Source organism: Pinus tabuliformis, chromosome 7, assembly GCF_031772625.1.
Source record: "Pinus tabuliformis cultivar Carrire ecotype Pingquan chromosome 7, CPIR1, whole genome shotgun sequence".
In the NCBI taxonomy this organism is placed as follows: Eukaryota; Viridiplantae; Streptophyta; class Pinopsida; order Pinales; family Pinaceae; genus Pinus; species Pinus tabuliformis.
In genome coordinates, this window is record NC_142293.1 from 1,218,400,716 (window position 1) to 1,218,428,554 (window position 27,839).

Below are 27,839 nucleotides of genomic sequence, written 5' to 3' on the forward strand. Positions count from 1 at the left end.
ACACTTGAGGATGGCACTGTCACAACAAAAAATTTCCACCTAGGCCGAAGCATTGGAAATGGCGATGAGGTTGCATGAGACCCTGATACAAGATCCTAGGTTGGGAGTTCAACAAATCCACGCATAACTATAAAATCTCTGCCTAGAAATGCAGATCTTGAAGCAGGATAGGGCAGTGTGGTGAGAGGCATGCGAGGAAGTATGGTGCATAAAATGTAAAGGACAGGGCCATGACAAGGACCACTGTCCAGTATTCGCGAACTACTTGACAAGAGGGGGGCCAATGCCATTGAGACCGGAGGCATAAGCAGGGCCAAGTGCAACACCCACATTATGGTGCGCAATATGTCAAATAGGAGAAAATCACATGACAAATAATTTCCATTCTTTGCAGAAGTATACACCGACTCCTCAGCAGTTGTTTTGTAATTTCTGCAGGTCGGTAGGCCACGATGAGCGCACTTGTCGCAGCTACAAGTTAATGATGGATTGGACCCCAACCTATAGAATGCAGACACAAACGCGAGCCCTCGACCCAGCTGCGGGGATGGCGTGCACTAGATTTTGGGGACGAGGTCAGGGACGAGGAGGAATGGGAACAAGAAGGGGTTGTGGACAGTTAATTTGTTACAATTATGGAGGACCAGGGCATTATGCCCGCGATTGTGCCAACCCGAAGAGGATATCCTATTCATATAGTGCTCAGTTTGATCATGAAATGATAGATTGTCCTACGTTGATCACACAGATGCGCAAAAAAGGGGTACTCCAGCCTCCTCTAACTCAAAATATCCAAATGATGAGGTCTAAACCACGCGAAGAAGACCCAAATTTGAACATGGTGCTCAGAAGCGGTGTGACCACAGGGGAGGATAAGGGGTAGCAACTTGACGAAGATACATGGGTTCGCAAGGCTCCTACAAAGGAACCTAAGTTTGACTTAGAACACGCAAAGGAGATGTTCATGGAAGCTAAGAAGAGCTTCGTGGAGGTCTCCACTTCAAGTAGTAAGGATCAACCAGAGCCAGGGATGGATCCTTCTATGCTTACTACCTTTCTGGATACATGCATGAAACTGCTGCACAACAACAAGGCAGTTAAGGGACTTCAGGAGCTGATCACCAGGTGCGCAGGGTCAAGGGAACCGCGCGTTGTCCAGAAACTGGGAAAGCATGCATTGTGCACCAGGAGGGAAATGAGATTGATGGCACAGATTGGTGAGTATAAAATGGATCAAGTCATCCTAGATCTGGGATCGGATGCGAATGTTTTACCGAAGAAAACATGGGAACACATGGGAATGTCTGCGTTGTAGTGATCCCCTATTCAATTATGAATGGTGAACCAACAAAAGATTTTTCCCATGGGGAGGTTGCAAGAGGTAACAATTGATATCGAAGGCGCAAGCACACGGATGGACTTTGAAGTAATAGAGATTGTCGATGATAACAATCCCTATCCCACTTTGCTAGGAATAGACTGGGCCAGTGATATAAATGGAGTCATGAACCAGAAGAAGCAAAAGATGATATTCAAGAAAAAGTCCCTACGCATAGTAATCCCACTAGACGCAGCCAAAGGAGCATGCTACACCGAACCAGTGTGTGATGATGAAAGCAACGATGAGCAGGATTGTATTTACCAGATAATTACATGAGACCAGGAGTGGGTGAACCCGACTGTAGATGGTAGAATCTCATGGGAGCATGATAGCTCCTGTACTTTAGATTCAGACGAAGAAGTAGAACTTTGGCAGAACAGGTTGCACGAAGTGACAACACTGAATTGCAACATGATGATTAGATCACTGCGTTGCGTGACAATAGAGGCAAGGGAACTACCAACATATGATGGAGTGACAGTGGTGGATGAATTCTTGGACAAATTTGAAAGCGCAATACCGAAACAGCAACGGTACGGTGCGATGGAATGGGCGCTGCGCACAACACCCACAAGATGGTGGAGTACACATCAGGAGACCATTGTAAAATGGTGCATATGTAGAAGCCGGATATGATTATGGTTTGGAAGCCCCCAGCATCGAACAAGAGCCAGGTAGCCAGGACGAAGGAGCTTGCCCGCCCACCTATGTCGATGGGTGTAGACGTGTGCTGTGCAAGCACACCCCAGACTAAGGATCAAAAATTAGAACCAGATGCAGTAGCAAGAAAATTGACGCACACCACAAATATTCCATGTAGAAGCATTAAAAAATCTATGTGGAATAATGAATAGATTTCACCAGTTAAGACGAACTGATTAGGACCTGCGCATACCAGCGGTTCGATGGGCCTTTAGGGCCATGAGCAAAAACCTGAGCACGGAAATGACTCCAACACTAAAGAGAAGAGACGAGACCATAAGAGCAGAGAAGAATCCCCATACAATAGCTCCCATAGTTGGGACAATACGTGAGGACCCAGGTAAAAGAATTATGCAGTTATAGGAAGCCATTTGGCGAGGGAACTTGAAACTTCACGAACTCAAAGAAGATCGGGTATGGCTGGGAAAGAAAAGCATGTTATTGGATGAAGAAATCAACAAACTAGAAACGAAAATTGCACAAGCATATGCACTGAGAAACTAAGCATGATAGGACAAGGTATATCCAACCATACTACTGCACTCGAAGAATTTGTGGCCCTACTACCATGGCTATGACCGCACCTTACTAGACAAAGTAAACAAGCAAGCGCACCATACAAGGAATAACGTGACGCACTGACTAGCATGGGGGTAACTAAGGAGGGCCCGTGGACCCAGTTGGAAGTTGAATTGAAGCCTCACACCAGTGGTGCGACCACTTGACTACCCATAGGAAGCATAGTCTCAACGCTCCAAGCAATTGAAAGGGAGCGTGAGACTATAAAAGAGTCTGTATGGGAGCTGAGGTTGCGCGCAGGATCAGTATGATACACGGGTCACGTCTGTGCACAGGGGGTTATGCTACCACATCTGTAGGCTGGGAAGTGACCGTTGGTGTCACTGTTCATGACAAGATGTCCAATTTAAGGCAATGAGGAGCGGGTGGTGGCCAATTAAGACACGAAGTCAGAACTAAATCTGGGACTATCTGCTGCTAATCTCACATTAATGAGCTGAATGAGGGGGGAACGGTCAAATTTGAATTCAAAAAGGCCTATAAATCACAAGTGCATCTCCACCGAACAACCCTTGGCATTTTGAGAATTCAGTTGTTTCGCTATCAATTGGGTATGCACCTAACAAATTTGGAAGCTTTGAGAGCAAGTTCAACGTTTGAGACATTGCCGAAGGATACATAGGATTTCCTAAACATAATGATGTCAACAACCAAGGGAGCCTCGCAGAGGCTTACGCTGCCAATGGGGGATGCACCGAAAATTCCTAAATCACCTCGAACGTCGAGGCCCAAAAAGGATCCACGAGTAGCAGGATCGGTCTGTATGTCTCCGTGAAATCTGTTGTTCGGTAAACTATCTATGGAAGACAAGGGAAATACTGTTAATCTTGAGACAGATGACGAGGAGGAGGATCTCCAAGCATTCGTAGAAGAAATCAAGGCGGATGAAGAAATGGAGGAAGACATTCAGCCAGTGTGCACTAAAGCAAAACTACCTGGGTATGTCCCTCCATGGAAAGGGAGAGTAAAAGCACCCAAAGATTTGGATGTCATTAAAAGCACACTCCAAACCCCATTTCTCCCAGATGGAATTATGTTTGAAGGATTGGTTCTAGGCCGTGTGCCCATGATGAAATTTGAAAATTGGGACCTCGCGGACAGCGAAAAGTCCCCACATTTTGAGAACAACCAACTCATGAAATAGAGAAAGGAGGGGTCAGTTATAGTGCTAAAGCCACAAAAATGGCTGCATGGTGTGGAGGAGGCTGGGCTACTCCACCTACTATGGATTCCACACTTTCACCAGGCACCAATCACGATCTTTGTCATTAGGCAAACTGCCTTGCCTAGTGCACGATGGGTACTTGTAGCTGGAGGAGCCTATTCCTATCATGACAGAGCTTATTCATAGTATTTCTCGACTTCCAGTCAAAGGAAACGACCCCATGGCCATAACAAGAAAAATCAATGAGTTGGCCCTCGCAAAACCTATGAAGGCCAAGTATAAACTATAAAAGAGAAAGTGAGGGTACACAATAGCAAGCATTAAAGACCAAGGGGTGCGCGTAGACACACAACTGCCGGTCGGTAAGCTAATGATGAATTGTCGCGCCGACAAAGTACCAATGTCTGTGATTGCGTTGGCAGAGCAATGCATAGAGGGGGTCCAATTCAACTGGGCGTAGTTCCTCTGCGACGAGTTCTTAACAAACTGCAGGGGGGCCCAGGAGTAGGGTAAGACCTTCCACTATGCATGGTTTCTCTTATCCATCCTGTTGGTTGCAGGGGAGCTACCAGAGGACAGTCAGTTTCCCACTATTGAGGGTGACCTGCCTGAATCTGCGAGGTACACCTCACTCTGGGCTACAAAAGATGCACAAAGGTTTCACGAGATAAAGGTGTTCTTAGTTTTCATGGAGGTGAGCATTTGAGCATGGATCAACCACAGGTCATGCTTGTCCCCTACAGTTCATAATAGCTTGCAAGCACGGCAGAATTCAAAGCAGATATGCATAACCTGTATATCTAGGCACACAAGGACCCAACACAAAAATGGGTGAAGCTTCCTTTCATCGCAATGGATCATGCGATCTTCATAGTAATGGAGTTATGGCCTTCGGAGTGGCATGCCCTAGACTTGCCGGAAATGGAGAAGGTCATAGCTCAGCAAAGAAAGAAGGACACCAAGCTCTGCATCGCACAGCTAGCTGAGTGGAGGCACCAAGAACAAAAAGCAGCCACATAGCAGAAGGCGACTGATGTAGCAGCAACAACGTAGATGGCAGAGACCACAACCGCACCAACTAGAGAGCCCGAGGAGGACCAGGAGATTTCGACGGGGTAGCAGACCTAGGAAGCAGATAGGACCGAGGAACGTGTGGACCTCAGTTCCGCATCAACCCAACTCAAGTGACCGTGCAGCCCTGAGAAAATAGCTCCCCGAAAGAAGGAAAAAGCCACAAAGATGTCTGTCAACCTGATCACGCTCACAGAAGGTGATCTATTGGATATCAGCGAAATGATTCATGAGGTTGCAAAGGACGTGCTCTAGGGATTGCGGATGGAGTAGAACACTGTGTTGGGGCCGCTCACCGTGCAGCTACAAGGTTTACAGGTACAACACCCCCAAATAGGCACAATGGCCCAGTATTTCGCAGCAGGAATTGTCAAGGCCACAAAGACGTTGCACGCCCATATGGGCAACACCTTTGTCTTACTCGAAGGTGCACTAGCAGCAGCAAGCGAGGGTGACCGTGCTGCGATGAGCAACATGAAAGGTGTTAGCTTGAATTTGGCTGCCCTGATGCATGAAATTGTGTACCAGCTGCAAGATGGGGTCATCACAGATCTTCGCACCGGGGAAGGTCTAGCAATCCGGGTCTTACATGAATAGAAAATCAACATGGACCAGCCCAGCATCTAGCGGGATGAGTTGGTTGCGCAGGCTCGTGGACTGGAATAGGCTATAGAGGATGCATGCAGGAGCGTTCTAGAATTGGTTGTGCCGGCAAAGCTCCCAGCAACAGAACGGGTATATAGGCTGGCGGCCAAAGTCCGCGAGGCCTAGGAGGAAATGGCAAAGGTTCAGTTGGAGCTGAACCTGCAGATCACCGAGCTACAATTGAAGGCGTAGCCCTCCTCACCCTCAAAAGTTAGAGAGCAGCGCACCCGCTCTATCCAAATGGGGTTGGAAAAAATTGACCAAGCAACAAAGGATTGCACCGGGCTATTGGAGCAAGCACTCATCATGCTTACGCACCTATAGGAAGACTTGAATCTGCAGCGCCTAGAGACTGAGGCGCGCGGGTTGCAACAGGAGTATGACAGTGTCCGAGGCACCGTGCAGATGGTTGTCCTTACTCAACAACTTGCCAGACTACAACAAGTAAGGGAAATGAAGGACCAATTAGACGTCGTGCACCAAAAAGAAGCCCTGCTCAAAGAACGCATCCAACCATGGATTGATGAAACGTTCACAATTACAGCTACCATTGAAGGGAAGCTAGCACAGATGTAAGAACTATATGTTTTTGGACAGGAAGGTGACCCTGCTCATGAAGCTTCAGAGATACGGGTATAGTAGATACAGCAGACAGTTGAACAGTGTATTGCAGACACTCTTGGATGGACTTCATGCCAAGATCGCCGCACTAGCAGAGTGACTCGGGACAAGTCATGATGATTGTGTTGGGGGCTTGTTGGGCAGCAGATCGCCCATAGCATGTTTTGGGGGCTTAAAGCCCGAGCGTTAGTTAATATAATGTAAAGACTCTGCAAAATGCAGGCGTGAGAGTCTAGGATGAGTCATAGGGTTGTCCACCCTAAAATAATGTAATTTAATGTAAAATTGTGTCGGCCTACCCATGGTCCGTGAACCATGGGATTGTATAAATAGAGCGAGGCTCTAAGTGTAAAGATAGCTTTTGGGCAAGGAAGTAGTAGATAGATGTGAAGGCATGGTTAGAGGATAGAAGTGGATCTAAAGGTACTAGGTCGTAGTAGTAGGTAAAGGCTCTGCAGCTGAGTCCGCAAAGGCCTAGTAGAGTCTGTAATTGAGTGCGCGAACCCCTATAGCTGAGTACGCAGGGCGGAGTTGGGTCTGTATTGAACTGAACTTGAGAAGGATCATTAATAAAGCTAAGATGATTCGGCATATTGTGCATCTGTTTCATAGATATATATTTTAATGTTCAGCGTTAATGGTACTTGTTTATCTATATGTGTGTCGTTGTATGAATGTTTATGTATGAAAACTCTCTAAGTAATTAACGAACAGGACCTAACTAAGGAAGACTTGGGTAATTAATACTGGTCACACTGTGGCTGGACCTACATGAAGGTATTCCCACAAGATGCAAGGAGCTCATTGGTGCGCGTAATATAGTAAGCGCGAAGGTTGAATTGCATACCTATCACCCATATTAGACATCCCCAGGGTGCAGAAACCTGGTTCTAGCACCCTCCCATACTACTTTGGGTGAGAACTCAGTCCACGCTCCGCGGATTATTACCGAAAGGGCCAGTAGTACTGGGATTTTCTTGGCTAAACTCATTGTTGAACCTGGGTCAGGCCCCACGTAACCAACAGTGACATTAATGGTAGGGGTGTCTTTCTTTCGCCTCCCAGGATGTTTGAAACATTTATCCTTAATTAACTTGTTGTAGATGGGGACATCCTTGATAGCTTGGAGAAGCGGGATTTTAACACATAGATTTTCAATTCACCCATAAGTTTAGTCTCTTCTGGGGTGTGCTAGACAGGATGGATTAATCTCTCAGGAAAAGGAGGTGGATTTTCTTGTGGGACACTCTCCTCATTTTCCTCTTCCATCTCCTCAAGTGGAGATGGAGGTTGATTATCTAGAACCACTCTTCCAGACCTCATATTTAGTTCTTGAATTTCCATAACATAAGCAGGGTAAGATGCTTCTCCACTATAGGCCTGTTGTGCATGTCTGTTGTTTGGGTTCGGATTTGGTTGAGAGGGCATCTAAGGTTTCTTAGGTGGAGCAGGGTGTAGGAGTTGTGGTTGAGATGGAGGTGGAGGCAGTAAAGTTGGAGCTTGGTTGTATGGGCGCCTCCACCCTTGAGATGATGCATTCCACTGAGGTTGTGGATGACAATATGGCTGAAATGGTTGGTTGGTAGGTTGGGAATGGTATTGAGGTGAAAAAGACCAAGGAGAAGGTGTGGACCATGAAGGATCAGTAGGAGGGCACCAAGGGGGAATTCTTTTATTTTGGTTAGAGTTCTAATATGAATAGGATGCCCCTGAAATGCCTTGATGGTATGGTTGAGGTCCTTGAGACCTCCTTTGGTTGATATAGCAGAGTTGTTCAGTCACCCCTTCAGTTCCCTAATACACAACTTTTAATCCAAGCAGAGAAGGGAAATTGTCTGTGGATTGGTTTTCTTCAAAGACAAAGTAGATTTCTATAAGATTCAATGGACATTTGTTCCTAAGGTGTCTCCTGGTGCATCTAGGGTAGAAAACAACTAATGTTCTTTCTGCTTCCTCCTGCTTCCTCTTGATCTATATGGTGTCCATTTGCAGAGCAAGGGTATGCAACATTTCACTCTTGAAGTCTTCCAACATGTTCCCAATTTCACTTTTTATGGATGTGTTGGAGGAGGATGAACTGGCCAAATCTTGACTAACCCTACCCTTCTTTCTAGTTTCCCTAGAATTATTTTTGAAAATTTTCTTGATATCATCATAGGGTAACTGATAGATGTCACCTCCTGATAGCAGGTTTAGGGTTTCTAGGAGATCTTCCCTAATCCCTCTAATAAGGACTAGCTTAAGTGATTTAGGATCAAGGGTGCACCTGGCCCTTTTGAGGCTAAGTTGGAACCTTTCCTCATAATATTCCAAAGATTCATCATGTCCCAAGGACATTCTAAAAATTTCCTTTTTGGTATATTTGGACCTATAATAGTCCCTATACTTATTGTTGAAGGCTTTTTGCATTTGAGGCGACTGAACGAACTTATGAAACATAACCAGAAGGACCATCGCCTTCTCCATTGAGCTATTATATCATCAATTAGGTATTTCATCCATCCATTAAACAATTACAAGTAAATACATGAAATAACCATGACATGAACCAATCATTTAACCATGCTTATAACCATCATAAATCCATATAAATATCAGAGATATGATAGCCATTAAATCCACATATAAACGAGTGCAAAAGTAAGAGAACTTAGCTTTTATTAATCATAGGAAAATCTGACCAGGTTTGGGACTTCCACATACTGCCCGACCATAGACATGGTTGAACCAAATGTCTCTTTCAGCCAATCACCCTAATGCCATATTCCAATCACGAATGTGGGATCTCATAGAATAACTAATTCAAGAACAACCAAGGGATATAGAGGTTAAACCAACTCCACCTTCACCAAACCTTGATCACACCAAAATTGGTGCTCCGATCACAACCGAACCAAACATGGAATGCCATCTTGAATCCATCATTATCCTTGAGGAATTTTTTGTCTCCTTCTCTCTCAGGTTTTACTGCAATCCAATCTCAGATCACTAGGCCCTAAACCAAGACCAGTCTCTCAGGCTTTACCACAATAGAAATCTGAATCACTAGGCCCTAAACTTAGACTTCTCCCTCGGGCTTTATCGTGTATCCCACCAAAATCGATCAAGGGATTCCTAGGCCTTTGGGAATGAACCTTCAGACCACCTCTGCTCTAGATTCTGAAATCTATTCAGCAAACAAAAGCTCAAAACTGAGATAAACATCCCAACATACCATGGCATTTAGAAAAAGGTAAGGCTAGGCTAAAAACCACTGTCATAACCTAGCAAATCTATCCCACGAACAACAAGAGAATCATGCACCAACATGCAAATCCATGCATGTCCAAACTAGCTAGGAAATCACACATGAAAAAGGTTGCCTGCAAGTATTCCCACTAAAGTTACCTGATCCTGATTTCCTTTCCTTGATCGTTGCTTTCCTTCATTTCCATTTTCTTTATTTTCCTTCCTTTCTCCAATCCTAGAGTGCTCCAAGAAAAATCTAAGTGACCAAGAGTGAGAGAGAGAGAATAATGAGAGAGCTCCAAACTTGAACTGGAAAAAGGTTAGAAAAATCTTTCCAAGTGATCCTTAGAATCCCTTTTATTAGTGAGGCCTCTAATTTCTTCATTTTTCATTATTTTCCTTCATTTTCCTCCTCACATGCAAACTGTGACCTTTCATCTTAAGTTTCTCCTAATTTCCTTTATTTTCATAACTAAATGTGCCAAAAATTCTTTTTCCTTTTAATTCCTTTACCTTAGCTATTGGCTTGAGGGGGCCTGACCTAGGTTTAATGTTAATTAACCAAACAAATCCCTACACTACTAGCCCTTTCGGAATCAGCCCACAGAGCACGAACTAAAGTCTCACCCGAAGCAGTATGGGTGGATGCTGGAACCAAGTTTCCGCACCCTGAAATGGTTGTGATGTCATTTGATTCCCTCTATCCCTACCTTCGTGCAGGTTTCTTCACTCTAGGGCTTGCAAGACGAGCCCTCTATTCCAGCCTTCAATACCTTCGTGAAAGGGTACGATCGAACTGCACGCCACCCTAGCCTGCTGCTCAAGTACTATCGCACTACTATGGCAGCATGTCATGCAGATTCCCCAATTAATATAAGTGACTTGCTTATCTTATCAAACAATTATAGTTAACACCGCGTAAATAGATATTCGTAAATGCGTTCAGTTATTCAATGTAATTGCATTCATTCGCACATCACATAAGCATAATAAAGGAAATTCATACATAACATATCAAGATGCATCAGCAGAACAAAGACACAGGAATTGCAGAATATTTCTCTTTATTGATATCTTCCAAGTGTTTACAAACTTTGTCCACACTACGCACACAGTTGTAGGGGTCCGCGCACTTAGCTACAGACTTCTACCCTAGGCCTCTGCACACTCAGCTGCAGAGCCTCTACCTAAGCTACGACCCAAGACTTAGACTTCTTACTTCAGAGCTACAACTCTCTTAAATGATTCATTATTGTCTGTCCTCCAAAACTACTTAGAGCTCAGTTCTTTTTATACAATCCCATGGTCCGCAGACCATGGGTAGATATCTGACAGCCAACTTTACTTTACAAAACTTAGGGCAGACTACCCTTTATGACACATGACACTTTCGTGCTTTGCGACCACAAAATGCAGAGTCTATAAAATTTTATTACAAAATTTTACTCAAACATGGGATTTTAGCCCAAAACAATCCTTGGGGGATCCCACAACCAACAAGACCCCAACACCAACATCGTGACTCGCCCCCAAGTCACTCAGTAGGTGCAAAGATCTTTGCACGAAGCCCATCTAGCTCGACCCGTATGACCACTACCCCAGCCGTGCACGGAGCTGCCACCTACTTCACGTCTTCCATTGTCTTCTCGATCACTGCTCTTGCACTATCAACTTGAAGCTTTTGTTGTGTCACTTGGAGAGTCGCAATCTTGCCTTCAATATTTCCTGTGACTTCGTAAGCTTCCTCCAGCCAGGGTTTTAGTCTCACCTTCAACACTTCTTCTTTGTGCAGTGCTATGTCCACCTGTTCCTTTAGTTGCTTGGCCTCCTGCAGCTTGGCTAGTCTCTATGTCAGTGCAACAGTTCAAGATGTGCCCTTAACCTCATCGTAGCATTGTTGTAGCTCATGCACTTCCGTCTCTAACCTCTATATATTGGGGTCCTCCTGCAAGCTTGTTAGGACCTCAAATTATTGCTCGAACAACTGCGTGCAGTTTGATACTGCACTCTCCACTGCCACTACTACGTCTGTGATAGTGGTCACCAGTTGTTCCTTTACTTCTGGTGGTGTTGAAGGATGGGCCCTCAACTGTAGCTCTGTAATTTGTAGGTTCAACTCCAACTAAACCCATGCCATCCACAGGGACTTCACTAGGGAAGAAATATCATACCACTTGGGTTCATATTGGGGGATATATATTGAGGAAAAAATGACATAATATATTGGGGGATATATATGGGGTAAAGGGTTTTTATATTGGCAAATATAAAAAATGGAGCTTTAATTTAATGAAAAAATATAAAGGGGCATAAAAAATGTTAATGAAAAAATGGATACCTAGAATATCTAGTGAAAGTAGGGGTTTTTTAAATTGGGAAGTTATATTGGGTTCATATTAGTAGGGGGTAAAATAATCTAATTTTTAGAGGGATTTTCCAATATGTATTCAAATTAAGGGTATTGTCTAATATGCCATGAATGCACGTGATATGTCAGAAGTTCACTACATGAATCCCCCGAGGCGCCATCTCAGCCCGAGTGACATGCACTCCTGTGGGCTACTTAGAGATGTGTACCTCGACTGGTGCCTCCTCTAGAATGGCAAACTCTGGGACCATTCGGCATGCCTCCTAAAAGACCTGCATAATCCTCTTTCTCTAATTGGTCGCCTCAGTCTCAACAGCGATGGCAGCATTTTGTTGTAGGGCCATTTGTTCATTGTTGATCCATTGTTTGCTAATCACCTGGAGGGCGCGGTGCTCTCGGGCCCTCAGTTTGGAAATTACTCCATCCTACAAGAGGTGGAGTGCTTCGCAGGAAGCGCTGCTAGGTGTAACCCAAATCCCTTCAAGGCACTATCAGTGGGCCTGTCAGCCATATTTTTTGTGGTTAGTGCTCCAACCGGTAGCACTATCGCACTAGAAGCCTTCGTGCATAGCATATCAACAGCCTCTGAAGTGCCGATAACCAAGCTGATAGACATTGTGCCAGTTTGCAACACGTAGGTCTGCAACTCCTGCAACCCGATCTGGATAGCCCCTAGGATTATCTGTTGTTGTTGTTCAAATTGTTGTAGGGCCTCCATGGTGACATCCCTGACTATGTCACTGATATCATGTAAATCACCCTCTGTCAATGTGATAGGGTCCAGCGAGGTCTTGGTCACCTTTGACTTCTTCCTAGACCCTGCCTTCTCCAGCTCTCTTGGGCACTTGATGTGGGTGGACATCTCCTAAAGGTCCGCACTGTGCTGTTCTATTTCTTCCTTTTCTATCTCAGGTGAAGGCGACCTCATGCCTTTGTTAGAGCCACGCTTTGTTCCACATGTGTGCTTTCCTACCTGCTCTGCCTGGGCCTTATCAGTGGCCTCCTTTTTCCTCTTCTTGACTAGTTGTGCCATCTTCAGCTTGCCCTCCTCCTTCTTCTTTTGCGCGGCAGACCTGCTCCCGCCGGCTGCCAAGTTCGTGGTAGTGTGCAACTCTGTCGGCCATTGATCAAACACTACATCAATGGCATCATCAATGGTCATATACGACAAGTCGTACCACTTCTGTGCAGGGTCCTTCTGCAACCTGATGGATACTTGATGGAAATCAGCTTTGAACTCAGCATAGCCCTACAAGTTGGCATACACCCTGGGAAAAAATCACAGATTGTGATTGATGGTAATCTTGATGTTCATCTCCATCAAGATCCAGAAAATCTTGCTATCCCAAACTTGCTATGCATCCTTTGTCACCCACATTGAAGCACACTTTGTTGCTTCAGGGAGGTTTGGTGTGACCGAAGGGAACTGGTTGTCCTCTGGTAGCTCCCATGCTACCAGCACAATCTATAGTAAGAGACATGCATAGTGCAATGTCTTGCTAAGCTCTCGTGCTTTGCGCAAGTTTGTCAAGAACTCTTCGCGAAGGTAGTCCGACCAGTTAAACTGGACTCCTTCAACGCACTACTGTGTGAGTGTGACGACAGTTGCCAACACCTCATCGGTGTGACACTTCCTCATTACTTTTCCTGCGAGGATCTACATGGCTACCTTCATAGCGGGATCGCAGATGCTAGATATGGCATACCTGCACGGCTTCTTCACTAGCTTAAATTTTTCCTTCATTGATTCTGCGAGAGCCTGCTCGCCACCCTTTCCGCCAAAGATCATTATTGGATTCTTACCTTTATATCGCAGGCGCATTATGTGGTGAATCAACCGGCCTGTGATGGGTATTGGCTCCTCCAGCCACAAACACCCATCATGCACCAAGCACAATAGCTGCTTGATGACCAAAACCGTCACCGCGGTGCAGTTATAGTGCAGCACCCAGAACAGGTTGAGAAACCCTGCCTTTTCTTCTCCCTTGAGCCACATTTGCAACTCTAATGCGGTCATTCCCATATTTCTGTCTATGATGTGGCGCATCAAGTGCTCGGTCGCTAGGTGTGTGAACTTCACATGGTCAGCCAAGTCCCAGTCTTCAAGTTTCGGTAGTGGCACTTGTGCCAAGCACGAACCATCAAAAGCAATTTCGTCCATTAGTAGAGGGGTTTGCAAGGGAGTCTTACTCTCATAGATGTCCTTTGGTACCTTGGACTTAGGCTTGCATGGAGGGAAATTCTCCAGCAACCGAGTAATAGGGTCCGTACTCTGGGCTTCAACCTCCTCTACTACAGCTCCCACATCCTCATCATCCATGGGATGTCTGCAATATCTTCCTCCTCTGGTTCTAAGTTTATGGCCTTGCCTTTCTCCTATCCAGTGGGCTTTGGTGGGTTTCTCCTTGGTGATGCATGCACCAATATGGCAAGTTGCTTTCCTTTCTGTCCTTCACGATTTCCTTGGTTCAAGTTGTCTTCGGTCTCGGCATTCTCGGTAATTTAGGGACCTCTGCCAATACTTCGGCTACTTGTGTCTCTCTCTTTCCATTTCCTATGCCAAACTCCTCTACTACTTGTTTGGTATTTATAATCTCCGTGGGTGTTGACATAACACTTTCTAACAGTGCTCGCGATGTCTCTGGCAAGTTTGCAAATGCGAGAGTCTCTTTGAAAGCCTCAAAGCTCTCGGTCCATAGGTGTCTGAGAGCTCAAAAACTCAATACTCAAAATGCCACGTGTTTCTTGTTGGACATCCACTTGTATTTTATAGGGCATTTTGAATTTAAATCCGATCGTTCCCCCAAATTTGGTTCATTAATGCCAGATTGGCCGCAGATTTTCAAGGATATGAGGCATAAATTTCGTCTTAAATGTCGATTGCCCACTCCATTTGGCCTCACTTCTACCGTCAAATCATGAACAATGACTTTAACGATCACTTTCTCGCCAACCTATGCGATTCCTCCCTAGGTAGCGCAACTCCCTCCACACTGCCATGGACCCTGTGACACTTCCTTGCTTCGCACCATCCTCCAATCCCACAGTTCCCCAACCCAGGCAGTGTAGTTTATAGTCCTGTGCCTCCTTTCAGCTGCCTGCAGTGCCAAGATTGTGCTACCTTCCTTTAGTCACATGGTCGGACCACCGGTGTATGGCTTCAAGTGACTGCCATTCACCTTTCCTGGGAAGGGTTCTCCATTCAATTTGACCAGCTGTACCACCCCTCCATCGGTAATTTCCTTAATGACATAAGGCCCTAACCAATGCATTCTAAATTTTCCTAGAAATTTATCAAACTTACTGTCATATAATAAAACTAGGTCATTTACCTTAAATATGCCCAGCTTAATGTGTCAATCATGCCATGCTTTTTCGCACTCTTTTGGACCTGTTGGTGAAATCCAGTTGAAAATCTTTCTTCCTCAAGCTCCTCCAGTTGTGCAAGCCCCTCCTCCAAGGCTCCATAATCCATCATACCTGTGAGCGCCACTATGCACAGAATAGGCACAATATATTCCATAGGCATTACCGTTTCAACCCCATAGACCAGCCTAAAGGGGGTTTGTCCAGTCAACTTCTTGCATGTCGTTCGATAAGCCCATAGTACTACAGGTATACGTAGGTCCCAATCACTTCGCTCAGCATTGAAAACCTTGGTCAGGGAATTTTCAAGCACCTTATTGAGTGCTTCCACCTTCCCATTAGCCCGCGGGTGATAAGGCGTGCTCTTCTAGTGATATGCCTGAAATTCCTCCATCAGTGCACTGATCGTCTCATTCGAGAAGTGTGTACCACGATCACTCATCAAGATCTTTGGACAGCTAAATCGTGTCAGTACGTGCTCAAAGAGGAACTTTGCAGTGGTCATGACTATGGAATCCTTCACAGGTTGTGCCTCCACCCAACGAGTCAAATACTCTGCCACGATGATAATGTACCTTGCTCTTGTCTTTTCTTGAGGCTGAATGGGTCCCACAAAATCTATCGCCCATTTCTCAAAGGGTTGCAATGTCATTTTTGGATTCAAATGAATCTCATCCCTCCGCAATGGCCTTCCAATCTTTTGACACACATCACATGCCTTGCAATACGCTTTTGAGTCCTGATGGAGGTTTGGCCACCACAACCCTGCACATAGAATCTTCTGCGCGGTTTCTCTTCCTGCATAATGTCCTCTCGCATCACCCCCATGAGCTTCTGTGAGTATGTTGCATCTTTCAAACTCAAGTACATACCGTCGCCATATCTCATCAGTTCCCATCTTGTACAAATTTCCAGCAATGACAGAAACATATGTCGCCGCACCACTAATTCCTTCTTTTGTTAGATAGTGTATCCTTTCAGAGTGGTTCCTATTGTTAGGAAGTGTATTATATCCTTTAATGACCATCCATGACATGCACTGAAAATAGTTGCGCGTCATTCAATTCCTCCTCCAAATTAGCGGGCTCTTCGCCCGTTTTGATGCGCGATAGATGGTCTAGTCCTGCGCTCAATTGTCCAGGCTTCACAATAACTTCAAAATCATACTCCTAGAACAATAACAGTGACCTGCAGATTCTCCCCCCCAACACAGGCTTATTGACCAGGTACTTCAAGGCAGAGTGATCCATATACATCTTAAAATGGCCTCCCAGCAAGTAGTGCCTAAACTTCTGGAGCGCATACACCATGGCTGACCCTTCGCGCTTGGTGGTGGAATAGTTCTTCTCCACTTTGGAAAATCTTCGGCTTGCGAACGCGATAGGATGTCCAAGCCTTCTCCACCAGCCTGTGTTAGTATTGCTCCTAGCGCTATACATGATGCATCGACATGTACATGAAACTCCTTCTTCCAATCCGGGAAGACTAGAATTAGCGCAGTGACCATATTTTCTTTTAATATATCCAAGCTCTTCTTACAGTCATCATTTTAGCAAAATGTGACATCCTTCTTCAACAATTTCTCCATAGGTGCGGTGATCTAGGCATAGCTTTTGATAAACTTTCTGTAATATCCCGTATGTCCCAGGGTAGCGCACTGTTGCTTCACACTCCTTGGCGCTCCCAAGTTAAATATCACCGCTATCTTTGCGGGATCTACCAGCAGTCCCTGTCTACAAACCACATCCCCCAATAGGTTCCCAAAAGGAACACAAAACAGACACTTCTTGAGATTGAATGCGATTTGGTATCTTCGATAGGTATCCAGCATCAGGTGTAAGCTTGCTACATGGAGTTTAACCAGCCCAAACACAGTCCAATCATCAAAATATACCTCCAGGAACTTATGAATAAATTCCTTTAACAGAACAACAACTACGCACGAGAAGATCTCAGGCACATTCTTCAATCCAAATGGCATTACAGTGTACTGAAAACAACCCCACTTAGTCGTGAAGGTTGTTTTGTTGCTATCCTCCAGTGCGATTTTGATCTAGTGGTACCCAGAGAACTCATCAGTGAAGGAATATGCTTCCTGGATGCCTACATTGTCCAACATTTCATCAGTGAACAGAGTCAGGAAAGGATCATGTATGCAAGCGTCATTTAGCTTTCTGAGATCCACGCATATCCTTATTTCATCATCCTGTTTTTTCTCTTGTACCACCATTGGGCTTACCCATTCAGATTCTTCCATAGGCTCAATGATGTCTGTCGTGGGCATCTTGTCTAGCTCTAAATGGACCTTCTCCTTATATTTCGGATTGAGATGGTAAGGTCTTTGCTTAACTGGTTTCACGTCGGGCTTCAATGTAATCTTCATCATTCCTAGGTCCTCGACTATCCCCTTCAGATCCATAAACTTGGTAGGGAATAAATCCTGGTATTCGGGGAGCAATTCAGTGACCTTATCCATTGTTGCGTCGTCCTAGTAGTCTCCAATCTTCGCAAATTTGGGTTCCGCCTCCATACCAATGTTTACTTCTTTCGTTTTCAATGGTGTAGTTATATCAAGGTTCTCAATCTGCAGTCCTTTCACCTCGTAGTGACCCTCGGTTTTCGAAAGCTAATCTTCTGCGGATCTTCATCTTCTTCTTCAGCAGTCATGTTATAGCATTCCAATGTGTGACTTAGCTGAGTAGCCCACTCAGGCTGAAGCAGGTCCAAAGGATCCTGTGGTATCCAAAATATAGTTGCTTTCACTTCTTGTAGCACCTCATCAATGTACTCAAACCCGTCTTCAAAACTGAATGTCATTACAAAGCCCTCGTGTGAAATATCCCATTCACCTGTACCATGGCAGAGCTCTATTTCTACGTACCAATTCATCCCGACAACATCCAGGGTGTGACATAATAAGTGCACCCATTCAGGTTGGGGCTTTTCTCCATAAGCCTGGGCCCATTTGGCCAAATGCGCACGCGGATCATCTTGCCCATCATACTTATCTGTCATTCGCATCTTAGGCTTCCCAAATTGTGTTCTCGTCATCCTCCTACATTCGTGCCAATCATCAAAGCTTCCCTTATGCGTACCCTACCATCTTGCAGGCATAGTGCACAGTGCCGAGTCTAACTCCTAGAAGCACTGCTTTTCTGGTACCTCCCTTTCAAATGCATCCAAAAAGATATCTACCTCATTTAGGCCATCATAAGTAGGCAGATTTCTTACCTCTGAGGACACACAGCACAGTGATTGGGTCATCATGTTGCAATTCAACATAGTCACTTCGTGTAACTGATTCTACCATCTTTTTAAATCTTCATCGGCGTTCGAAGTGTAGGAACTCTCGCGATCCCATTTAATTCATCCATCCACAGTGGGATTCACCCAATCTTGATATTGCGATGTTATCTTATAAATACAGTCCAAATCATCATCACTCTCATAATCACGAACTGGTTCCATATAGCGCGATCCTTCAGCGGGATCTAGAGGTACTATTACGCGTAGTGATTTCTTCTCAAATATCATCTTTCTCTTCTTTAGCTTGATTACCCCATTCATATTAGTAGCCTAGTCAATTCCCAGGAGTGCAGGATAGGTGTTGTTGTTATCCACTATCTCTATTACATCAAAATCAGCAACACGCTCGTACCTTCAATATCCACAGTCACACCCTGCATCCACCCCATGGGGATGATCTTCTGCTGATTAGTCATCCTCAGCTGAATCGGAGACCATTGTAGTGTAGGTCTCCCCATTCGTTCCCAAGTCTGCTTTGGTAGGACGTTCGTGTTTGACCCTATGTCCAAAATAACCTAATCCATTTCATACTCTCCTATCTATGCAGTCACTCTCATCTCTCATCCCATTCTTGTTTTATGCTTGCCAATCTTTTGTACTACGTATGGCTCACCTAGAGCAATTCCAATGGATCTATTGATTAACTCTTTAACCCCTTCACAGCCTTACTATCGCACAGTAACTTCATATAGGTCTCCAAGAAGGTTGTGAGCATAGAAGGGTCCATCTCCTAATCAAGCTTACCCTTGCTTCTTGAGGTGGAGGCCTCAAGGAAGCTCTTCTTAGCTTCCATGAAGGTTTCGGGTGCGCACTCCAAATCAATCTCAGCCTCCTTCATCGGAGCTTTGCGAACCCATGTACTATCTTCTAGTTTTTTCCCTTTGTCAGCTCCTGTCACGATTCCACTTCTAAGCATTATATTTATGTTTGGATCCTCTTCGTGTGACTCAGACCTCATCATCTACAAGTTCTGAGTCAACGGACGTGGTAGTGCCCCTTTATCACGTATCCTAGCTATCAATGTAGGACATTCTTCCTTTTCATGATGCGTGTAATACTTTCACGATGGATGTGTTGGGTTAGTGCATTTGTGGGCATAGTGTCCTAGTCCTCTAAAATTATAGAAAATCAATTTTCCTTGACCTTTTCCAGGTCCTCCTCTGCCTGAGCCTCGTCCGCACCCCTGAAATCTTGTCTGTGCCATCCCTGCACTCTGGTCAGCGGGCCGCATTTCTGCCTAAACCCTATAGGTGGGAATTCTATCCATCATCAATTCCTAACTCCTGCAATTATGCTCATCATGCACTACTGACCTACAGAAGTTGCAGAACAGTTGTTGCAGTGTCTATAAAAACTTCTGCAGCAAGTGAAAGTTATCTGTGGCATGTTTTCCTGCTACCTGACAGATAGTGCACCATAATGCAGGCCCCATGCTCAGTTTTGCTTGAGCCTCTGGCCTCAAAGTCATCGAACCTCCTCCTGCAATATAGTTCAAAAACACCGGGAAATGGTCCTTGTCATCTCCCCGACTCTTGCATTTCAGGCACCATACCTCTTCGCACACCTCGAGGCGAACCATTCTGTCTTGCTTCAGACTTTGCATCTCAAGGCACAAATTCTTCAACTGAGCAGGGATCTACTGAACCCCTAGATTTGGATCTTTCATCGGTGTTTCATGCAGTCTCATTGCAATCTCCAAGGCCTCCACTTGAGTTGTTATCTTTTGTTGTGACAACACAACCCTTAAGTGTGGCAGTAGTGAAGCCACAAACCACTCACGATGGTCTTTGTCTGTCAAATTCATGTTGGCTTCACAGATTATACACTTCAACCTCTTATCTAGTTCCCAAGGCATCTCACCTGGTTGCATCGCAATCTCCTTGAACCCCACAATCGACTGTGCCTTAGAATTAGGCCTACTGAACTCTCTATTCAGTGATGTCTAGATGTCTGCCACTCCAGCATTCAAGTTATCATTACAGTACTTGATATACCAGGTTACCGCACAATCTTGTAGAGCACTAACCAGTGTCGCCTTCTTTATATGATCATCTATAACACCTTGAGCTTCCCATACAACTTTCATAATGAACCAGAATTGGTCCCGGTCCTCATTTCCCAAGCCTTTGAACAAAGGCAACTTCACTGAATTGGCCATACTGAACTGTAGTGGAGGTGGAGGTGGTACGGGTGAAGTTGCAGGTGATGGTGCTGAAGTCGGAGGTGTTGTGGGTGGAGGTAGTATTCGCGGGAATCCTTGTCTTATTAACTGAATAGCACTTCACGGAGAAACCTTCGCTATACCTTCCTCTTCACCTAGTGGAGGTGAAATTAATGGACTATCTTCAAGACCCTTTTTTCCTTCGTTCCTTTAAGTTTTTCCGCTTTGCATAGTTCGGAATATGAAGTTAGTTGCATAACCTTCTTTTCACACAATAGCATTTTAATACAGTTATTCAAAGATTTCATGTACTTACCTCACGGTCCTTTGAAAAAGCATAGCTCCACCTCGTTGTAGCTGACTGAGGTGTCGACCGTGAATTCTGTCACGAATCCTCCTATGATGCAATCAAGCCAATGATCGACAACACAAGTGGTCTTGTCCTCAGATGCTTCCAATTTATGTACTAGCTCTGGGGTCCAAACAATAATACCGTCAAGTTTCTACCTTCCTTAGCTATCAGCTAGCTTCGCGATCCACTCATATAGATCAACTAGGAAGGATCAGAAGAAGATCTCATGAGTACCTGTCCAACCATTGTTCCTTTGTCATTCGCGGGTTTCTGTTCTCCTACACTGTGAATTAAACTATCCAACTAGTCTCTGATCTCCTTCTTATTTGGATTCTAGTGATACGACATCACGCATCTCTTATGCAGATTCTGATCCTGGCAATGGAACCATTTGTTGGCTTGAGGGGCCCTGACCCAGGTTCAGCATTAATTAGCCAAAAAAATCCCTACACTACTGGCCCTTTCGACATCAGTCCGCGGAGCGCGGACTGAACTCTCACCCGAAGCAGTATGGGGGGATCTTGGAACCAAGTTCCCGCACCCTGATATGGTTTTTATGTCGTTTGATTCCCTCTATCCCTACCTTCATGCAAGTTGCTTCGCTCTAGGGCTTGCAAGATGAGCCCTCTATTCCATCCTTCAATACCTCCGTGAAAGGGTAGCCTGCTACTCAGGTACTCTCACACTGCTATGGCAATGTGCCGTGTGGATTCCCCAATTAATCTAAGTGACTTTCTTATCTTATCATAAAATTATAGTTAACATCGTGTAAACAAATATTCATAAATGTGTTCAGTTATTCAATTTAATTGCATTCATTCGTGCATCACATAAGCATAATAAAGGAAATTCATACATAAAATATCAAGATGCATCAACAAAACAAAGACACAGGAATTGCAGAATACTTATCTTTATTGATCTCTTCCAGGTGTTTACAAACTCTTTCCACCCTACGCACACAGCTGCAGGGGTCCACGCACTCAGCTGCGGACTTCTACCCTAGGCCTCTGCGCACTCAACTGCACATCCTCTAGCTATGCTATGACCCAAGACTTAGACTTCTTACTTCAGAGCTACGAATCTCTTACATGATTCATTATTGTTTGTCCTCCAAAACGACTTAGAGCTTAGCTATTTTTGTACAGTTCCATGGTCTGCGGGCCATGGGTAGATCTCCTACAGCCAACTTTACTTTACAAAACTAAGGGCAAACTACCCTTTATGACACATGACACCTTTGCACTCCGCGACCACAAAATGTGGAGTCTTTACAATTTTATTACAAAATTTGACTCAAACATGGGCTTTTAGCCCCAAACCTATCCTTGGGGGAATCCCACTCCCAACATTAGCCTTTTCCAATTTTCCTTAGCCAAAGCACACATCCAGTGATGCCTACTAGGATATCTTTTCCCAAAATTTAGCTTGGAATAAGTGTCCGTTAACCATGGTCTTATTTTTCCTTTATTAACTTTTATTACATGAAATATTCACCAGGGTTGTTACAACACAAGTGTGCAACCACCTTCCAAGGCCGAAGATCATTTAAGACCACACATCATCGAGCTATGCGGAGGAAAAAATAAAGCATATCCAAGAACACATCTATCATTCACTTGAAATAGCGGCTTGACATTGCCACATCATCAAGCCAGTCCATGTTAGTAGGGCCATGTCAAGTAGTGTCATGAGTTGTCATATGCCACATCACTATTTTGGTCCATGTATATCGTAAATCAAATGCATTGTAAAGTGGAAATCCAATGGATACACATGAATACAAAGATTCATGTAAGTTGAAAAGTCATGGGAAGTTGAACAGTCATGAGGGTAGTCAATGATTCACAAGGGATAAGCATCATCCCTTGGTTATATATACCCCCTCATTGTATGAGCAAAGGACTTTCACCTTGCCTCCTCTCGCAAGGCATTAGAGAGATGATCTAGTTCTTTGAGGAGCGAGTGGCTCTAATGTCCCACTACAGGGGCTAGTGATGTACAATGTCAATATGTGTCTTGGAATTTTTTCTTAATTACAGAATCCTCATAAGGCCAACACATTCTTCATGCATCACTTATGAATGTTTGTAAGACTATTCTGTGAACGTTTGTATTTCATGTTTGCTTTCACATGTACTAAGATAGTTGAACTATTTCAATTATTTTAGTGTTTATCTTGTTGGGAATGTGTTGTAATGGTTGTTACTGTTGTCTCATCCTTGTGGACTATTCCACAGGATACTAGATATACCTTTATTTGCTTATCGGTTATAACGACCGTCACATTCGCTGGATGTTAGACATATCTTCCCTTGTTCAGTGGTTGTAAGGACTGTCACATCAATTGTGGAATATTTTCTTGGATGTTGGACAGTTCTTTTTGGTTCATGTGTGTCTCTTTTTGGGTGGTACTATTACCATTCACTTAGAGCCTCACTTTTCTACCACTTTCGCAGTAAGAGAACCTAGACACAGTTGCATTGCACAGTCATATTGTTTTTTGAAGATACCATTGCATCACTCTCTTGTGCTGACAGCTAGAGCCAAGGAAAATATTGAAGTATTTGGAAACTAGGCCTTCATACTGGATGGGACTCCTACACTAAACAGTGTGAGGTCTGATGGAGACTTCATATCAGGGAGATCCCCTAGATGTTGGCGGGTTCAGTACTGTCAATATTTTTGCCACGAGAAGGAGGGAGACCAATATTTTATAGCTTATTGTCCCACCGAACCCACTAACCCATCTTTTGGTCAAGGCAGAAACATTCAATCCATCTCTCCTACTTGTAATTCTGAAGTTGGTAACTCCTCACCACCCAGGCCTGAATGTGAAATCTCATACCATAAACTTCAGGTTTTCCACCCCATCACCCATCAGTTTGCAAAAGTTGTTCGACTAATTTTGGGAGTAATCACTCTTCGATATTCTAAAAATAAGAATAAGGCCACCCCCACAGGAGTAGTGATCTCATTTGTTGAAGAAGTAGTTCTCACCACTCTTGAAGAACTAGAAGAAGTTGTGAAAAGGGAAGAAGAAGAATTAAATTCCAGCAGGGTGTGTCGAGAGGAAGAAAAAGAAGAATAATAAGAGGAGGAACCATAAAAAGAAGAAGAGGAAGAGGAGGACAATGAAGAAGAAGACATGGCAAAGCAGAAACTGGATTGAATGACTCAAGGCCCATTAGAAATTTTGGGTGTCCTACTAATGAGCACTAGTCTTGCAGCAAGAATGCTACAACTCCTTAGGCTACCAACTTTACTTCATCAACCCAGGGTTCATACAAACTTGGAGGTGATAGTGTTGTACACACAGTAGATGAAATGGTCTACTCTTGTCACTTTTCGACTGGGGTGATAGACCACTACGGTTTATCAAACCAGTATTCTATTGACTAGAAGGAGTCTGAATACCAAATGGAAAAGGGAAAATTATCCTTAATGCAAAAAGGGAATGTTGCCTACTCTAGGAAAGGAAAGACTGAATTGGAAGGTGCAATAAAGTGACATGAAATCATCTAGCTAAACATATACTCATTTTTCTTGCAAAAGAAGCCTAGCTTAACCTTGTTTCTAACATTTAATGATCTAGACTAACTGAACATGGAATCTGATCTAAGAAATATTATGACCGCTGCACGCATATGCTAATTTAGAAAATGCAGAAAAAAAAAAAAAAAAGTCTTTTTTGATGATTCGTTTTATGAATGCAAATGTTGATTTTCACTTGTTCTTTGGCATCAGAGACAGGTATGGAGGAAAAGGTATGGAGTAGTTTCAAGGGTATGGAAGCCAAGTGGAGGCCTAATCTAAGCTTAGATGACAATTTCTGCTCAATTCGAGCTTAAAACAGGTTGCTACAAGGTTTCCTGAAGTACTACAGGATGTCATAGTTCTACTACAGGATGCCCTGTTTTACTACAGGAAATTGGCTGAAAGCTTAGGAGATGGTAGGAAAGGTATAATGAAGTGTGGGAAAGGTGTCTGATGAGGAAATAAGGCAATGAGGAGGTGCACACTATCCAAGTCTTAGTCAAAAGCTTCAAGATGGTTGGATTTGCTCAATGGAAGTGACCGCTTTGCTTACAAAAAAAGTATTCGGATTTAGGTTTTAGTGGAACTTGGCAGCATAGGTGGCTAAGACTTAGATGAGGAGAATGAGATGAGGTCTCCCTGCAAATTAGAAGCTCTTACAGCAACATACACTCTTTTTTTCATTTATGCACAAATTCATCTATACATGGAAAAGATGAGTTGAATGGAGGAAAATAGAGTTATTATTAGCTAACGGCTAAGTTCATGAATGGAAGTGCTTTTAAACCATGGCAAACTAAAGAGACCAAAATGAAAATTGAAAATACTTCTAAGAAATTCAAAGACAGTGATCTATTCAAAAAGAAACTCTGGATTATGCAGTAATCAAACAAGAAATTTTTTTCTAGGTTGTGTGAATGAAACCCTCAAATCATGATCCCATAAGGGAGATGAGGTGAAATCCACTATCACAAGCTTTTCTGAAGTGTTTATCATCACTATGATACCACTGATCTAACTATCCACAAATGGAATCAAACTAATTGATCATCCAAATATTTGCATATTAACAAAACCAAAATCTCTTCAGCAGCTAACTATGAATGTAATCTAAGCATACATGCACAAAAAGAGGAACCTTTGTTGCTAGGGTTGGGCCATAACCCAAGAGCTTCAGCCCTCTAAGTCAACTTAGTGCTAGATCAAGGGAATTCTTCTCATTTTCATTAAAATATCACAAAGACATAAGAGTCATCAGTCACAATCTTAGCTCAAAAAATCCTCTTGGATACAACAAAAAAAGTCGAATCCTAATGATGCTCTAGGCCTTCTTATTTATAAAACTGAAGCTACCAACATATTCCTTAAATTTATGGAGGCTTTGCTCCCAACTCAAGGTCAATTGGTCTCCAACTATCACTGGCTTGGCTACCAATGACCTCAATGGCTTAGCTGCTTGTAACTCTGAGCTGATGAGATCTGGTGGAGGAATATTCAAGTGAGTGAAGTGTTAAGGAGGGAGATCCAATCTCCTAAAATCCCTCTTGCTTGTCTATTTCGAGTTCTTGCACTTTAATTAGCCAAAATTTCTCCAAAACCTGCAATTAATGCGCATTAGACCATAAGACATAACATCTCATCTTCACCCTTCTCACTAAGAAAAATATAACAAAACATGTAAAGAAATGTGAGAAAAGTGGATTTTGATAAGTTGGAGAGTGGCATTAAGGTCCATATAATTTACCCATTGATGATCCTCATCACCTGCATAAGATGTCGAGTCATGCGAAGAAGCTCTTGACGAAATATGACCTTGACAAGATAGTGAAGGTTGAAGACCACTTAGACAAATTTTATCTACATCTACAAACACTTGAGGTACGTTACGATGATGTTGCATGCAGAAATTTTCCATGTGTCTTAAATGTTAGAGCAGTTGTATGGTACCACAACCTTCCTCCAAACTCCATCCAGAATTGGAAGGAATTTAAAAGAATTTTTCTTGACAAATTTGCTTAAGACAAGACCTCTTCCATGTTATTGATGAAGTTTGGTAGTCTTAATATGGAGCAAAATGAAAAGGTTAAATATTTCAATCATAGGTTCAATCGCACCTTGAACAAGTTTTCAAATGACACAAAACCTTATGACTCCATCACCATCGACTACTACACTTTTTCCTTGCCGACAAGTATTGTGCAGTTTGTAAAGAAAACTGCAAGACCAACATTAACAGAAAACTATAAAGAGGCTATTGTTGTTGAGAAGGACCTACACGCTATTGGAGTCATCACATATGATGAAACCACAAAGGACTAAAGGACACAGTTAAGAGGTCTTAGGCCTCTATGAACAAGGCTAAGGAAAAGGAACCGAATGATCTTGAAAGCCTTAATCGTCTCATCAAGTCCCTGAACACCGAATTGGTTGAACTTAAACAAAGGACAAGCGAGACTACCATGAGAAGCAAGCCCCCCAAGTTCATGATGAGAAGGAATGCAGCTTCCAGTAGCAGCAACAATCAGTCAGCAAAATATGTGCAGAGTTCCAATGTGGTGTTGAACATTGAAAAAATTGGCACATATTTGTACTTCATGTTTCATAATGAACATCATTCAAAAAATACGTGCCCACAGTGGAACCAACTCGCAAGAAGAATAGTTGTGCATTGTGTGGACACAGTCATGGTTAAGGAACAGGCTGAGCCCGATGAAGAGGAAGAAGAAGATGTTGTAGTTGATGAAGCTCCAAGCACTGGGCATGTAGTAAACATGTATCATTATGTTCTCACAACCTAGAAAAGTGCTGTCGATTAGGAACCTCTGAGTGATGGTCTAGACTAGAATCAAAGTAATCAATACAACTTAAGAATTCAAGGGCTGACCACTGTGATTGAGGTGCCAAAATAGAAATTCAAAGAAAAATTGTTAAGAAAACTAAGTCCTCCAAATAACTCAGTGCAGAACACTCAGAGAAAGTCCGAAAAAGCAACGTTTCCAGACCCTGAATTGGGTACTGCGTGCTATGCCCGCGAGGTTTTGGGGTACGCACAAAGGGAGCTTTGAATACTGGCATGAATGCAAGAGAATGACGCGCACACATTTTGGAAACCTAAGATGTGACTAATAGACAAGTATGATGGACGGGATGATCTGCGCACACACCTGGCCAAGTGGACAAAGGTCTATGGATAAAAGTCACAACCTAAGTGCGTGCACCTGTTCTATCATACCCTAGATGTTATACCCATGAATTGGTATATAGATATCGTGCTCCACCATGGGACAGGTGAATGGGATATCCTGCATGAAGGGTTCATGATGACCTTCAGCTTTGAGGATAGATAGTGAGACAACA